This window comes from Setaria italica, chromosome I (genome assembly GCF_000263155.2).
Source record: "Setaria italica strain Yugu1 chromosome I, Setaria_italica_v2.0, whole genome shotgun sequence".
NCBI classification, from domain to species: Eukaryota; Viridiplantae; Streptophyta; class Magnoliopsida; order Poales; family Poaceae; genus Setaria; species Setaria italica.
In genome coordinates, this window is record NC_028450.1 from 30,454,865 (window position 1) to 30,472,272 (window position 17,408).

Sequence of the window (17,408 nt, forward strand, 5' to 3'; positions counted from 1 at the left end):
CACTCAAATTCACCTCAATGGGTAAAGCGACTTCTTGACCATAGGCAAGCTCAAAATGAGTAACTTTAGTGGCACCATGTCTAGAAATACGATGAGCCCATAAAACTTCAGATAATACCTCATGCAATCTTTTAGGATTGTCTTCTATCTTCTTCTTAATGAACTTAATTAAAATCTTGTTGATAAACTCGGCTTGACCATTAGCTTGAGCATACTAAGGAGATGAATTGAACAATTTAATTCCATAAGGTTCCACAAACTCACGCACTTCCTTAGATATGAATGAAGTTCCCTCATCTGTAGTCAAAGTCTGTGGAATGCCGAATCTGTGTATAATATGCTATTTAATGAACTCAATCACCTTCCGATGTGTCATGTTCTTAAGGGGAATTGCTTCAGTCCCCTTGGTGAAATAATTAGTAGCCACAATCACAAAACAATGTCCCTTCAATGAAGAAAGATGAATCTTGCCAACAAAATCCAATCCCCATCCTCTAAACGGCCACGGTTTGATAATTGGGTGCATCAATGAAGCAGGCACCAATTGAATATCTCTAAATTTCTGACACTCCTAGCAACCTTTGTAGTAACGAAAGCAATCGGCTATCATATTAGGCTAATAAAAGAGCTCGCCTAAGAAGTCATTTCATCACACGAGCCAATTGATACGTACCACAAATTCCTTCATGTACCTCTGCCATGGCCACTTTGGCCTGATTAGAACCCAAGCATTTTAAAAGTAAACCATCGACAATCCGACGATATAACTCATCATCAACCAAAGTGAACTTGAGTGCTCAACATCGGATTTTCCTATCAACTGAACACTTAGGATTCTATAAATAATCAATAAGAGGTTTTCTCCCGTCATCCATTTCATCCTTAGCAAGTTTGGAACGCTCCATGGCCGAAGTGGGAATCTCACCAGACGTACCGGTCAGACCGGCTGTCTGGGCGGTTAGACCGGTTTCGAAGGCCGGTTGGACCGGTTCCTCCAGGATATAACCCTCAGCCTCGTAAAGCGCCAGCTTTTTCTTGTGAAAATTTCTTTTCTGAATGTTATAGCCAGATGCTTGTTGTGCTAGAGAATTAGCCCTTGGATTCTCTTCCCGTGGTACGTGATAAATAGTAAATTCATCCATGCAAGATATGATGTCTAGATATTTATCAAGATAGATATTTAAAAACCCATCCAAACACTAGCATACCTTGTGTACTTGTTGTACCACCAGTAGGAAATTTCCATAAGCTTCAGCATGTTTCACCCCATCTCTTGCAAAATCTCCAAACCGAATAACAAAGCCTCATATTCAGTTTGATTATTTGTACACTTGTGATCCAATCGGCTAAGAAACTCAAAAATAGCTCTGTTTGGTGAAATAAGAACCACACCAACGCCGCAACCACTCTTGCAAATTGATCCATCAAAGTACAATTTCTAAGGGGTAATAGTGATATAACTGACATTTAAATCAAGTTGCTCATCAATTCTATGCTCAATGATACAATCAGCTACAATTTGACCTTTCATTGATTTCAACGGATCACAAACCAGATCATATTCAATGAGAGAATAAACCCATTTTCCAATTCTACTACTCAAAATAGGTTTTTACAAAACTTAATTATGTCGGTTTGACAAGCCACTATGCAAGTATTTAATAATAAATAATACCTCAACTTGGTGCAAGCATGATACAACGATAAGCACAACTTCTTAATAAAAGTGTACCTTGTTTCGGCATCCAATAACCTTCTACTCACATAGGTAACAATATGCTCCTTCCCCTTGATCTCCTGAGTCAAAACAACCCCAATAACACCTTTTTCAGCTGCCACATATAGTTTAAAAGGAATACCATGTTTCGGCCCCAAAAGAACGGATGGTGAAGATAAATAATTCTTGATTTCCTCAAAAGCTTCTTGCTATTTTGCCCCTAAGTAAAATTAGCTTCATTATTCAACCAAAATAAAGGAGTAAACGCATTTACCTTCCCAGACAAGTTACAAATAATTTTTGTCAAATAGTTCACCTTGCCCAAGAACTTCTGCAACTCTCTTTTGTAAGTTGGAGCTTATAGTTTCCTAATAGATTCAATTTTCTTAGGGTCAATCTCAACATCTTTCTCATGCACTACAAAGCCCAAGAACTTCCCAGCCGATACACCAAAAACACATTTGAGTGGATTCATTTTTAAACCATATCGACGCATTTTCTCAAACGCAAGCCTCAAATCAGCTAAATGGGATTTCGACCTAGCCGATTTAACCACAATATCATTGATGTAAACTTCCAACACTACTCCAAGCAAGTCATGAAAAATCAAATTCATAGCCCTTTGATTAGTAGCACCAGCATTCTTTAAACTAAAAGTCATAACGATCCATTCAAATAAACTAACAAATATTGGACACAAAAAGGCCATTTTCGATATATCCTTTTTGGCCATAAAGATCTGATTGTATCCAGCATTGCCATCAAGAAAGCTAATCATTCTATGTCCAGATGCAGCATTAATATGCACATCGGTTATAGGCATGGATATTCATCTTTTGGTGAAGCTCTATTAAGATCTCTAAAATCAATGCATACTCGGAGCTTACCCATGCCCTTCTTCTCAACAGGCACAGTATTAGAAACCCAATCAGCATATCGACAAGGCCTAATAAACTTAGCATCAAGCAACCGATTGATTTCTTCTTTCACTCGATCATAAATAATAGGATTAAAGCGTCTAGCAGGTTGTTTATGAGGCCTAAAACCAAGTTTAATGGGCAGTCAATGCTCAACTAGCTCACGGCTTAAACGGGGTATTTCAGTATAATTCCATGCAAAACGGTCGACATACTCTTTCAATAACTTTATTAAATCGACCTTAAAAGTAGGCTCAAGATTTTTGTTTACAAATGTCGGTCTTGGTGTAGTACCATCACCAATATCCACCTCCTCCAAAGGATCGGCTGACGTAAACCCTTATCCTAACTTACTCATATCATCAAGGTCCTCAATGGCCTCACATATATCGTTCTTTTGCGCCCGATAGTGTTCTAGCCTTTGCTGCAACCATTCTAGATTTACATCCATTACATCATATGTGATAAGTTAGCCGATCCTCAACCGGCTTTAATACAACAACGATAAAGCCATCCTTTGTGCAACTAATGAACTCACAATCAAAAAAATCTAAACCAGACAAGCACTTAACATTATCCTGCCCGCCTATGGTAGAACTATCGGCTACAGCAACACAAGCCGACGTATCACCATGCACAACCTCCACTTCATCGCTGACCCATTGAATTAGGAATTGATGCAAAGTAAAAGGGACACATTGATTCACATGTATCCAATCACGACCCAAAATTAAACTGAAGTTACCTTGGGTCTCGGCGACGAAGAAAACGGTAGCCAATATCTTACTCCCAACGGTGAGCTCCATAGAGACAACGGCTTTAGCTCCCATAGGCCCGCCTCCTCCAACACCGCTGACAGTCATGTTGGTCTTGATCAGCTTCTCATCTGAACCTCCCAATTTCTTGAACAAAGAATAGGGCATCAAATTAACAATAGCCCCTCCATCAATCAGCATCCGAGAGATTGGCCTCCCGTTGATATGGCCTTTCATGTACAACGCCTTCAGATGACTTTTAGTGGCTTCAGGCTTCTGGAACACAGCTTCCTTAGGCCCAAAGTCAAGGTGAGCCAACTCGTCCTCCGAGATAACATAACCATCCATCAACATGTGAATCACATTTATATCCAGGTTAATGCACTCAGGCGAAAAACTGTAATCAACAAGCTACTCATTGTCCTCTAATTCATGGACTAATGCCAACTCATTGTCACAAGCCATAGGAGCAGAAGAAGCAAAACCGGATGGCAACTTTGGCTCGACCGGTCTGACCGATTCAGGTACTAGCGCTGACGCCTCGACCAATCTGACCGGTTCCTCGGCCGGTCTGACCGGTGGAGCTAGGGCGTCGGCCTTGACTCTTCCTTCTTTAGAGGGACCATGGGTCTGTATCTAATGAGTGCTTCATCCCTTTATTTCTTAAGCTCATGTTCCCTCTTTTCTTGCAGCCTCAGCTTCTGCAACTTTCTCCTTTGGGTGCGAGTCAACCCGGAGGACACCACCTTGGCAAGAAGTACTTGGAGCTTGACCCATTGCTACTAGCCTCGTGATCATTAGTAGCAGGAGCCTTCTGAACAGACAGCACAACCAGATTGCCTATGCCAATTGGTCCTTTCACATTAGTCTCAACGGGAACGTCCATGGACCCAATCTGGATTACAGCTTTCTTTGTGCCTTTCCCTGAGTCTATTTTAATATTATGAACCTCCTCCTCCTTTTTCTTAGTATGATATACTTGCTTTGAAGGAAGCACTCTAGGTACCTGGATAGGCTGGTCTGATCGGTTGGGGTAGACCGGTCTGACCGGTCGGGTCTGTGCACCCGGACCAGATGAACGGGGTGCCCAACAACCTTGCATGGGGTGTAAGATTCTATCCAAAGCCAACTTTCTCGATTCTCCCCATCCAGGATGAAAAGACGACTGCTGTATGGACTAGTAAGGCATCCACATTATCCTATTATCGTCCCACACCGGGCATGGAGGATTTGATGCCGGAAGAGCCCAAGATGTGGAGGGGAACTATTTTGGTTGAGCTTGGTCACCTGTGTGTCTTGCAACCGCTCTTGGCGGTGAATCTTGCCTCCCCTGATGAGTAGGTGACCTCATTCTCTTTTTCAATGGCCGAACACTTGTAATGGTCTTTTGCTTGGAATACTTGTCCAGAAGCATATCAAAGGTGATTTTTTCTCTAGGGCTGCTCCCCTAATCTTTTGCCACGTTAAGCTTCCAAGTCCCAATCTTTGGACGCTTCGATTTCAGCATCCGGGGGCAGTCCTGGGGCTGACCGGTCCGACCTATCCCCTACACCGGTCTGACCAATTCGGTCTGCCCAGCAGACTCGAACAACTTTTGACCAGATGTCGCGGGCGTCGCTTGCCCCTGGTGTCCAGAAGCTTCTATAGTAATTTTAAATGACTCTCTGCCATCTGGAGTTTTTTCATACACCACCTCCCTCATCAACTCTTTTCCCGTTAAATCGGGCTTCTCTTCCCCGATCACGACATTCTTGCCCTTAGTAGCTTCGGCTTGATGTGGCCGAACCAGTACCTTAGGCTGTTGTATGTCCATGGTATTGACAGGGAATGGTGTCTTATCCACTTGCATCTCATGGAAAGTCAAACGGCCTTCATTCATAGCCGATTGAACCTGTCGACGAAACACATTGCAATAATTAGTTGCATGAGAAAAAGTATTATCAAACTTGCAATATGCTTTCCTTTTCAGCTCTTCAAGCGGAGGCATAGTATGAGATATTTTTAGATGAAGCTTAAGTAATTCATCAAACGATCACACTTGGAAATGTCAAAAGTAAATTTCACTTCTTCTTTCCGACTCTTATGGGCCGGCTTAAGGGATGCACAAGAGTAAGACTTAGCTTTAGAGGGCCAAACAAATTCAGTAGCATAAACTTCATTATCAACGTCACTCGAACTATCAGAATCATATTCAATATCATGCATATTTGAACGACGAGGTTTGAAGCTATCTTTCTCTTTAGCTAATCTAGCTTCTTGTGCCATAGCTCTCACATGCACAATGGCAACATTAATAAATTCTTAACCTTCCAGCCTATCTCTAATAGATGACCTTAAACCCTTAAAGGCTAAATCGGCCAAATCTGATTCAGAAAGTGACAAGTTAAAACAACAGTTTTTAGTTTCTCTGAATCGTTTCATGTAATCAGAAACAGATTCGTCCTTGTTTTGCCTAACCGATGTCAAATCTGTCAATTTTAGCTGAAGACTCCCATTAAGGAAATGATCATGAAACTTTTGTTCTAATTGATCCCAAGAATCGATAGAACCAGGAGCCAACAAAGAAAACCAACAAAAAGTCGTACCCGTCAAAGACAAAGAAAACAACCGAACTTTCAAAGTATTATAGGTACTAGCTTCACCTAGCTGAGCAAGATATTGGCTAACATGTTCCAATGTAGTACGATTATCCTCCCCATTAAATTTAACAAAATTAGGCACACGCCAACCAGGGGGAAGAGGAACATAATCAAAACTAGCATCATAAGGTTTTTGATGCAACTTAGAGTTGCCAATATCGATCCCAAGTTTACTTATAGTTTTAAGCAATTCTTCTCTAAACTTGAGATTTTCATCCCATGTGTTGGGTGGTTTCTGCATTGTAGCCACCGTATTCATCTCACTCACATGAGGCATGCTACCACTCTGAATGGCATAGAGATCATCATACACGTCGTTCAGTATGTCTTTGAAAGACACACCAACATTAGGAATGGGAGGCGACGTGTATGCGATCGCATTGGATGAAGGTGCACCTAGTCCAATGTCGCCAGTACGGTTAGGAGGAATTGAACCGGGTATAACAACGAGCGGTATTGGTGTTTCCGGAACAACTGTCAGCTGGCCGGCCTGACTAGCTTGATCGGTAGCCCCAACTGGTCTGACCATTGTAGCCGTGATCGGCTTTGATAGTTGGCCGGGAGGTGGCATTTGCCCTTGAAAGAAATTGGCCGGCATGCCATACATAGGATTTCCAGTAGGAGCCCCTGAATTTGCCAATGAACTTCCATGTGTTACCCCACATGAATCTAATTGAGGGAGGGTAGAATCAATAATTTCAGCCAATTTACCCTTCTCATATTTATCCATACGCGCATGTAAAGCAGCAAAAAGCTCGTTCTGAGATTTAATAATTGAGGCGAGCCTATCATGTGTAGAGGAATTGGGGAACGATTTGCTTACATTGCTCACTTCCTCAACACGGTTGTGGTTCATCTTGATTGCCGGCATCTCGAAATCTTGAGTTCGCGAAGTCTTGCCGTGGCGATCCTTTTTGACGCCAGCTAGGAACTTCCCTCTAACGTACTCTTGCAATGCTGCAAGATCCTTTTGGTCCTCCTCGTTGAGGTCTTCCATGGAAGCCTTGATGATATTGTCCTTGTCGATCTCCGTAGTAGATCCCATCTTGCTAGGTTTTTTTCGGAACGGTTGTAAAAAATATATCTTTCTTCCCCGGCAGAGTCGCCAAAATGTGTTGGCGCTTTTTCTGGCCAACACACGAGTGCGCTAGTTCGCGCGTAGATCAGGATGTCACCTCATCGGAGCTCCTGCTCCTGGCCGGTCAGACCGGTCAGGCAAGCCGGTCAGGCCAGTCCAGCACAGGGGCGTCGCGAAAACCTATGTCCACCACCTCGGGAGGGACCCCGTCGGAGATGGCGAACTTAGGGTTGCTCTGAGATCGGCAGGCCGCTCAGAACGTCCTCAACTGCCGTCGAGACGGAGGAAAGTAGGGGGTTGGAAAAGCTAACATTTGGAGATAAAAAGTAGATAAAAGCGTTTGTCAATTGGGTTGGTTGCCCTCAATGGGCCAAGGCGCTTTATATTTATAGGGTGGGAGGTCTTTTCTCGCAAGGTAGTTCCTTTTTTAACTCCAATCTGACCAGGACTCCAAAATTCATCTCGGACTCGGGGCGACCGGTTTGACCGGTCGGGACCACCGGTCAGACCGGTGGGCGCGTGCCAGACCGATTGCAGCGACCGGACCGGTCAGACTGCCTATAGAGACCGGTCTGACCGGCTGTTCCAGCCTGATCGGCGTTGCTGCCACTTTTGAGCTCTAACACATGCAAAAAAGTTGAAAGGAAATTTACTGAATGACGTGAAGATGGATCCTTCTACCATTACTTTATACCATTTTTTTTTCACATTCCTCGTTGCTCCAAAGTTGACGAAGAAATTCTTTATTTTTCCCTATTGATTCTATCATTAACTCATTTAATGCTTGCTTTCTCTCTCACCTCTTGCAAAGGCTGAGATTATATGCATAGGTATGTTGTTTAGCACAATATGCTACCACCACAGTTTCAAAATGCAAGTCGTTTTAGCTTTTTGATGTACGTAGCTTTGGCTATGCATCTAAATATATATTATATTTAGATACATAGCTAAAACTATTTATTTAGAAAAAGTCAAAATAAACTAGTACAATTTAAAATGAAAGAAGTATACAGATAACATGATGCCACGGTGGGTAGCGACGCACGATGCAATTGCCATCCAATCGAGCGCACGATTTTTTTGACAGAGCGCGTCGGCCCGGGTCGTGGTGGTGCAGCAAGCATTACTAGTATCTGTGATCACCTGACACCTCCAGTGTACGGATCTAGACAGAGGACGAAGCGATGCACCTTTGCAGTTCGGGCACCAAAGTATTGGCTGTCCATCGAAGGAAGAGAGCTGCATCGAGACCTTCTGCATATGCACAGTCGCGTAACCATCCATGCAAGCGGATTCACCCAACGCAGTGCATCAACCTTGTCCCGGTCAACCGCCACAATTCGCATGGACGACTCCACAGTTTCCACTGTATGCATGGTATAAAGGGGCAGAGTTTTTATAGAAGGGGGAACCGTCCCTTGCCTTTATAATCACACGCAGCTTTTGACCAGCCCTGAGCCCCACCTCTGCCTCTGCGTCATGGCTGCTCTTCTGCCTGGACTGCCGGGGCGGCACGCGGCACGTGCTGCGCAGTTGGTGCCTCTTCGACCATGCAGCAGGGGCGCACCATCGCAAGCTGCAGGCAAGTGTATTCTGTTGTAATTGGCCAATAGTCGTTTTCAATAAGGCAAAATAGGTACCTTATCCCTGAACTTTGCACGGAACTTTACGCAGAGAGTTAAGTTTCTCCCTCAACTTTTATATTGGTCAATCTAGTTCCTCAACTTTTGTTTTTGATCAAACTCATCCTTTATGCTAGTATGAAGCTCCATATTAGCATGAAACTGATGCGAAAAGTTTTTTATACCCTTGGCCCCCTTCCCTCCTCAATTTCCAATGTTAGAAGTATAATAACAGTATGATCCAAAATACATATGAATATATATGTGTTTATTGAGATAGAATGAATACATATAGAGCATGTATACAGTACTAAGTATGTGAGCACATGTAAATTTTAATTTTAAAGCATGCGTAGATACACTGAATTGTATATATGCTAAAATAATATGACTACATACTTGTTTGATTACATACATTTTGCATATCAAATTCGTATGAGCACATGTATGACTAAAAGAGTATGAGTAGCTATATAGATTTTTTAGAAATCATATTTGTGTTAGTTAAAAAATATATTGTTGTGTGTATGTATTATGGGAGTATGAGCACATACCTATAAGAGGTAAGGGCAAAAGTGACTTTTTGCATTAGTCTCATGCTAATATTGAGCACCACATCAGCATAAGGGCGAGTTTGATCTAAAATAGAAGTTGAGGGACTAAATTGATCAATCTAAAAATTGAGGGACGAACTTGATCCTCGGTGCAAAGTTTAAGGATCACGGTGCCTATTTTACTCTTCGATAACGGAAAGCAATAACGAATGGCATCTACATGAAAATTCTTCATTCTATCATTACGCAGGTGTGGAAATCCTCCCGTCACGATGCCGTCCGTGTTGCAGACCTAGAATTCAACATTACATCGTAAACAGCAACCGCATGGTGTACCTAAATCCAAGGCCGTTGGGTCTCACGGTCCGGCCGGGTGCACCTACGTATCCTTGCTTATCTTGGGTCTCAATTTGATGCATCAATGATTCTTGGAGGGCCATTTTCATATTTTCAGATAGGAAAAAGTACTACCTTCAATTATAGCTGAAATCCACGTAACCCCCTAAATTATAAAATCGTTTATTTAACCCTAGGATTTCCAAAACCAGTTTATTTTTCACCTTTGCATCTGATTCAAATCGGTTTTGGCCTTGTTGTTCTGATGATTAGGATAGCCACAACATCAATCTTTGTTCACGTGTCATGCCGACTTCTTCCTCTTGCTGCTACAACAGAGGCAGCAGCTTGGCATCGAAAAACACGAACTTTTGCCAAAGGGTGAGGGCTCGATGAAGGGCTAGCGGGTGGCCTGTCGTTGAGGGCGTCGAGCTCCTGGTTGCCGTAGAGCCGTAGAAGTGACGATGGTCGGCACAGTCAACCGTCGCAGCTCCGACACGGACGATGACTGATTCAAGAATTCAAGTCGCAGGAGCTCTTGCACGGGCACACTACACTGGGCATCGAGCTCCGGCTTGCTTAGCGCAGCTCTGAACCCGTAGCACTTCACCAGGGAGCGACGGGATGGCTCAAAGGCACTGCAGTCCTAGTGCCTACGAACTCACGGGAGAGGAGCACGTGAGCTGGCCTTGGGTCTTGGCTACTTGCTTGCGTGAGGAGGTGCTGTGGCTCGGCTTGGAGCTGTTGCTGCCGGATTGCTTTGGTGGAGAGAGGAAAATAGGAGAGGCGAGAGGGGAAGAGAGTAAGGTGGTGCTGAAGCTGTTAAATTTGGATCTGGATGTAGAAGCTGTGTGGTGGTCTGGTGGAGAGGAGTGCTGGTTTTCTTGGCCTTCATGGATTGGATTGTTTACTCACATGGGAGAGAGGAGCAGAGGAGGAAGGTGCTGCTAACTCGCTGAAGAAGAGAATAGGAGGGACGGGCTAGTGGCAGATGAGGATAATGAATGATGTTGTAGCCATCCAGTCATCAAACACAAGCAAATCACTGTTTATATGGCCAAAACCAGTTTTAATTTGTGCCAAAGGTGCAAAATGAGCTGGTTTTGAGAATTTTTTTTAAACAAACCAGATAGGAGAGCTACCGATTGTATTAAAAAGAAGATGAAAGCTCAGATTGAGCAATACAACAAAACAACAAAATGAAAAAACAACAACCCAACATCAAGCATCTCAACAAACACATCGCACCACTCAATACATCACAAACATCAAGCCAATACTCCAAACATTGCACCACTCAGTCCTCGCAAACTCTACAACTCAACGTTATCATAGCCGCCGCTTGACTGATACATCCGTCACTATGTGGAAACTCACCTCAAACTGGTTCATGTACTACTGCATCTAGTAGGTCATCGACACCTTCCCCAACCATTCCAATTAGACCATTGTCCATCGCTTCAATCTCGCCATCGTTGAGGTTGAACATCTCATTCAGAGCAGTGTCCACATCCGTTGGTAGGGGCCCATTGAACATGTCAACAAACTCTTGCAGCGCAACCTCAATTGGGGCAGCCTCATCATTTGAAATATCAAGCTTGCGATAAAGGTTACGCTGTGCTTGCTGCATTTGAGTCATTGGCTGTGCGGTGGAGAGACGCGCGCTGTGTCGTACTAATGACATGTCGAAAGTGCATCTCCGGCATCGACGAGGAGTTAGCATTTGTGCTGGATCCCTCTGTGTGGTGCTAGGGCTTGAAGCATCGCCCAAGGTGGGGTGGTGAAGAGGCTTGTCATGCCCACCCACGGGCTTGCAGGCTGATCAGCAGGTGGAACTACCTCACACGCCTACTCAGGTGTTGTCATTGTTACTGTTAGGCAAAGGTGGAGTGACGAAGAGGCTTTATATCCCCGACGTGATGGGGCTGCACCCAACAAGGTTGTTGTTGATGGTAGTAATTGCGGCTGGACTTGTAGCAACGTGGATAGTCGGCTGTGGCATGTTGATGTGGACCTTCTCATCATGTTCAGTCTCTACCCTAGTGACCACCACATCACTAATTACCTCATCATGCAGAGTGTTGTTGCTAGCTAACTCTTTGTTGGAAGGGACCATCTGCCTGGACCTTTGCTAGAAGGACCCAACCTATTATCCACATTCCCTTTGGCGTAACCATTCGTAGCCATCTCGAGCCTTTGGAGCGCATCCTCTACGTCCTGGTGAGAGACAGGGCTTGAAGAGAAGTTCATCTTGACTAATGGCATGTCCTGCATAAGCCTGTTGTACACCTGATGAACTGGCACCAAAGGCAGTTGCGCAAGAAGACTAGGAGCCTCCTGGCTACTACTAGCCACATCGCGCTGTGGTAGGCGTTCACGCTTTGGAAATGCCCCACAAGTGCTGGGACCCTCACGATCAAGGACGTATTTTCTCTTGGCAAAAAAAAGCTTGTAGGCTCGATAACTCCTTGGATTTAAGTAGCTCTAACAGCAGCTGAAGAGGTTGTTGGAAGCTCGATGCACGGGGACAACCTTGGCATGCATCACACGAGCGTGAGGAAAGACGTGTGGTGTCATCACGACCGCAGTCACGGGCACGATGGTTGGAGTGGAGGCAGGTGAAGCAATGAACAGGCTTGCGGCATGTTGTGGCGCGGTGGTCACGAGCAAGGCAGACAAAACATCATCCATTAGTTTTGTCGCGGAAGGCGTGGAGTCCCGACGAGACGTATTGGTGGTGTAGTGGATGAGATGTCAAGAATGGGCATCATGAACTGCTTTGCCCTTCTCCTTGCAACCTTGAGTGGCAGTCTCGTCGGCGTCGCGGGCTTGGTGAGGTGCTACATCTTGATTGCATCCTACGCCCCCGATTGGGCACTAGGATAGCTTGTTCATGGCGTGCCTACATCTGCGCAACGGGGTCATTCTTGGTGTTGGGTGGCAGTGTAGCTGTGTCGATGTTGAAGTAGCTCGAGCCTAAATCACTAGAAGGTGCCGACCCTCCTAACGAGATGAACGTGTTTGGAAAGAGCTGTCGTAGAAGCATGGGTGACGCTAACCGAGGAGGTGGCGCTAGGGAACGGGTAGGGGCGGAGGCGATGGCAACGACGTTGGCGGAGGTGGAGGGATGAGAGAGGATGGAGTAGCAGAGGTCCCCGAAGGTGGGATCACGTCATTGTGATGGGCCGGCTTCACGAGTGGTGGGGGTGGATCTACCACTATGACCTCATTGACATCATTGTCGTCCGAGTCGATCTCCAGAGGGTGGTTAGGGCTGCGGTTGGTGAGCGTGGGCGCTGACGGCTCGGCCATCTCCACCAAAGCCACAGTTGTCAGACATGGGGCAACAACGACGGACCGCAGCATCCCGGTGGTCAAAAACTACCACTGCAGGCAACTGCAGCAGCGGCCTGGACCACCTCCTTCTCAGGAGCGACCGGCTTGGGAGTGAAATCGACTGGTGGCGGCAACAGCGAAGTGCTCTCCAATCTCCCCACCCGTGCAACCAAAAGAGCTGCAGCTGGGACGAGGGGAGGAACCAGGTAGAGGAATGCTTCGATTTGTGGCCAGTTGAGGTAGGAGGTCGGAGCTAGGAGATCGGAGCGACGACAGTGCTGGAGACACCCGTCTTCAATTTAGTTTCCTCTCCTCTCGTGTTGCGGCATCTCCTATTGTGTCGCGGCGGTTCTTGAATCTTGATTGGGGGCCTGGGCGTGTTGCGGCCTGCGGCGAGCAGATGCGAGGTGGGCTGCAGGAGGAACGCGGAGGGGGGCTGTCTTCAATTTAGTTTCCTCTCCTCTTGTGTTGCGACATCTCCTCTTGTGTCGCGGCGGTTCTTGAATCTTGATTGGGGGCCTGGGCGTGTTGCGGCCTGCGGCAAGCAGATGCGAGGTGGGCTGCGGGAGGAGCACAGAGGGGGGCTGCGCTGAGCCAGCGCAGAGCAGGGGCCTCCGGCAGGTGGTGCGGTAGGCGGTTTCCTATCTCAGAGGTCTCCTTAGCTCCAACATCATGGGGGTAGCGTAGGCTGCAGGTTCACCCACAGAAGGAGCCTCCTGGAGAGCCCTGGAGGCGGCGGTGACGAAGACGGACGATGGAAGACAGTGGCGGGCGCAGGATTTTAAAATTGGGTGTACATAGGTAATAGAACATTTCCGCATACAAAAAAAATAAAAGTCCATGAATCAAGATGGTAGAGTATGAATACTTCCTTAATCCATACTCCTAGACATCTCAGCTCCCAAGTAGCTAAAGGAAAATTACAGTTAATTTAATGAGGAGGCTTTTGAAAACAAGAGATTATATATTCATCAGCAACATGTAAGAAAAAAATCCCTCTCAATAAATGTAGCAACAAGTCATTCAAGTATTGATCTTCCATGTTATTCCATAGCCTTTTCACAAAATTCATTGCAAAAAATATCATTAAACACTTGAGAGGACACAACGAATTGGAATTAGGGATGGGTGTCAGGTTCTCTCGCAGCCGCGCTAGGAAGACCAATGATGTGATGATGGCTTTGTGTCCTACTTCCTCCGTTCCAAATTACTATTTATTTTAACTTTTCGAGATACATAAATTTTACTATGTATCTAAACATACTATATATCTAGGTGTATGTTAAAGGCTATGTATCTAGAAAAGCTAAAACGAATAATAATTTGAAACGGAGGGAGTACATGGTAGGGGTCATTTAGTTTATGCTCCTGTCCGCCGCGCCAACGCGTCGATGCCATTTTTTTGAAGGATTCTACCGCTGCCGTGTTGCCCTCGCGCGAGCGCCAAAATAAACTAGCGTGGGCAAATTCCGTTGGCATGCCAAATATTGGCTGCCATCCAAACGAACTCACCATGTCTGGTCAACCAATTATTTGGTCGGGCAAGCATCGGCTGTGAACCAAACGACCCATATGTATGCATGCTTGCATTCCTCATGCCAGCACCAAGTAATCAACACGAAGGGAGGAGGATCTTAGAACACTTTTGAGCAAGCTATTTCACTCGTTACTACATGTAGCCTTTTTTTCAAAATTATTTGGTGTACATCTGTACACCCATGTCCATTAGCTAGATCCGCCCCTGACAGATGACGAACGACGAAGGCTGCAGGCTCACATCGCCACACAGAGCTGAAACAGCTGGCCGCAGCAACTATGAAGCTTTTTTCTTGATCTCCCCCCACACACAACGAGATGAGCTGCCGATAGGATGAATGGAGAGAGCGTGTGGAGGAGAACTCTGATCAGCAGCCGGCTTACGTGGACCAGGACGGAGCAGGGAGATTAGAGCGGCGGCGGTGGTGGCGACGCTGGAGGTCTCCCATGCTACGATTTGTCTATCTTGTACCACATGTATCCTGGGCCATGAAATTCTTGCTTTTGGTCTAGCGTGGACTTTCTGGGTTCTGAAATTATAGGTTTTGAGAACTTAGAGGGTTACGTAAACAGTTTTATAATTTAAGGGATTATGTGGACATCGGTCATAGTTGGGTATTAATTTGGCATCTAATCCAACAACACGCATCAAAAGTTGGCTTACACTAACACAAAAATAACAGAATCGATGCATTATGATTAGGGGTGGTAATGTATCGTGGCCCTTATACCTCCTTCGTAATCCAACTCAAACCTATCTATTTTTTTTGTTTAAAATCATATATTATTATGGCCTCATCCTTATTGAATTCGATTGTTAAATTTGCTAGGCTAAATTAGAGGGACCTATAACATCCCTAATTATGATACAGTGATACCATCCTTTTGTAGCAGAGGCCGATAAGGTCATTGAAGAAAGTTTATTATATGTAAAAAAAAGCATTCAGGTTCGAACTCATATAAAGCAGTTTTTTTAGCGACCGTGCCTTACCACGTGTTTCCTTAAAAAGAAAGCAGCTTACAGACAAAGCTTGATGCAGCCAAGTAGGGATTGGCCAACATAAAAATACAAAGGACTAGAGATAGAGAAACACTGAAGAAAGGTACAACCAACACACAACTGACTGAAGCCGCAACCACAACAAACTAACAGCAGAAGAAGCACGAAGGGAGGGGAGGGCACACCCAACCCAACCACCCTAACAAGGCTACCCTAATAACTAAACCTGCAAAAGGGATACACCGTCGCCAAAGATGCCTAGAGAGAGCAAGTTTGAAGCACATGACCACGGTGACAAAGCATCCGCCAGAGAAGAAGAACAACGGCAAAGCATCTGCCTGGACCAACCAATGGTGGCAAAGTATCTACCCAAGTAGCATCATGGTGGCAAAGCATTCGTCCAAGCAAACGGTGGCAAAGCATCCACCTCAACCAAGAATGGTGGCAAAGCACCCACCCAATGACTACATCCTGGGTGGCGAAGCATACGGCCACGGCAAGCACCAAACAGCATGACCATGGCGGCAAAGTATCCGCTAGAAGACAGCAATCCAAGCAACCAAGACAACGATGGACAATTCAAAGCGAAGGTAGGTGCAGAAGAAAATTTATCCCGTGTAGAGTTGACGACGACCACCACCACGACAACTACACATTAGCATGAACTTTCAAGATGACACCTCCAAGGAGGGATACGACACCGTTATTGCCACTGTCGCCCGACCGACACGAGCAGGGTTTACACCCAGGAAGCTCATAGGTACAAGAGGGGAGAGGGGTAGAAGAATGACGCCTCCAAGGAGGTAAACGGCGCTCGAGCCGTCATTTGCTCGCAAGCAAACAGAGGCTTTTGCCTTACCCCACTCCTAGAGCACGCCGCCAACCTTCCAGGCCGCCACCACGCACCAAGGGTGGGCTACCCCTCGGCAGTCCCTGTTGGAGGAGAGCAGTCACCATCCACCATGTCGGACAGGTCCGTCTCCCCCAGATCCGGCAACGGCGATGCCCCACAGCGAGGGTAGCTGCCGAACCCACCGCGACGAGGTTGGGGCGCCACCGAGGCCCCTCCGTGCGAATCTAGGCACAACGACGACCGATGATCCCTCGTTGATGTGGCCACAACAGCGCCTGACAGACCCACGGCGGCGGCCAGCCAAGCGGGCCAACGACGGGAGCAGCACGGACCGACGGTGCGACGCGTGGTCGGGCGGTGCCCACTGAGCCTCAGCCAGGGGGCAGCAGGGAGCACCACCAAGGCCGTAGCGGGGTGCGGCCGGGGCAGTGACCCGCCGGGCTAGCGTCGGATGGCCTGCCCAGGAACGCGAGGGCGGCGACAGCGCCCGGCTATGGACGGCGGGCGACCAGGCCATGACGGCGCTGGTGCGACGCATCCATGGCGGCGGTAGGAAGGAGCAAAGACGAGGTCAGCACGTAGATATGGTGGTGGAGAAGGTAGATCCGGCCATGGGAGGCGCGGATCCAACTTCTAGCAGCCGGCGTCAGCAATCCAGCAGGGAGATGCGATCGGGGTTCACCGGGATTTAGGGTAGAGGGAAGGGGTGGAGAGGAGCAAGGAGAGTAGAGGAGAGGGGGCAGAGGGTGGGGTCATCCGCACTCCGATTGGGGCAAATTTATTGAGAAAATTGCATGGCTCGACGAGATCTACAACTTTTGTATGCAACACTTGAGCATTGGAGGCTAAAACAGGGCAGGCCGATTGGCCTGGCCCATTTTCGGCTCTGTTCGTCAACCCCTTTCACCAGGAGGAAGTCCGCAACATCCCTAGGGTTATAAAGATTGGTATAAGTAAGAGTCAGCATCCACTTATTCCACGGATTGATAACCTTGGGGGAATACTCTAAGGAAAGCTACACTGATCCATGAGCTTGCGGTTCACGAATTGGCGCGCTACTTCCGT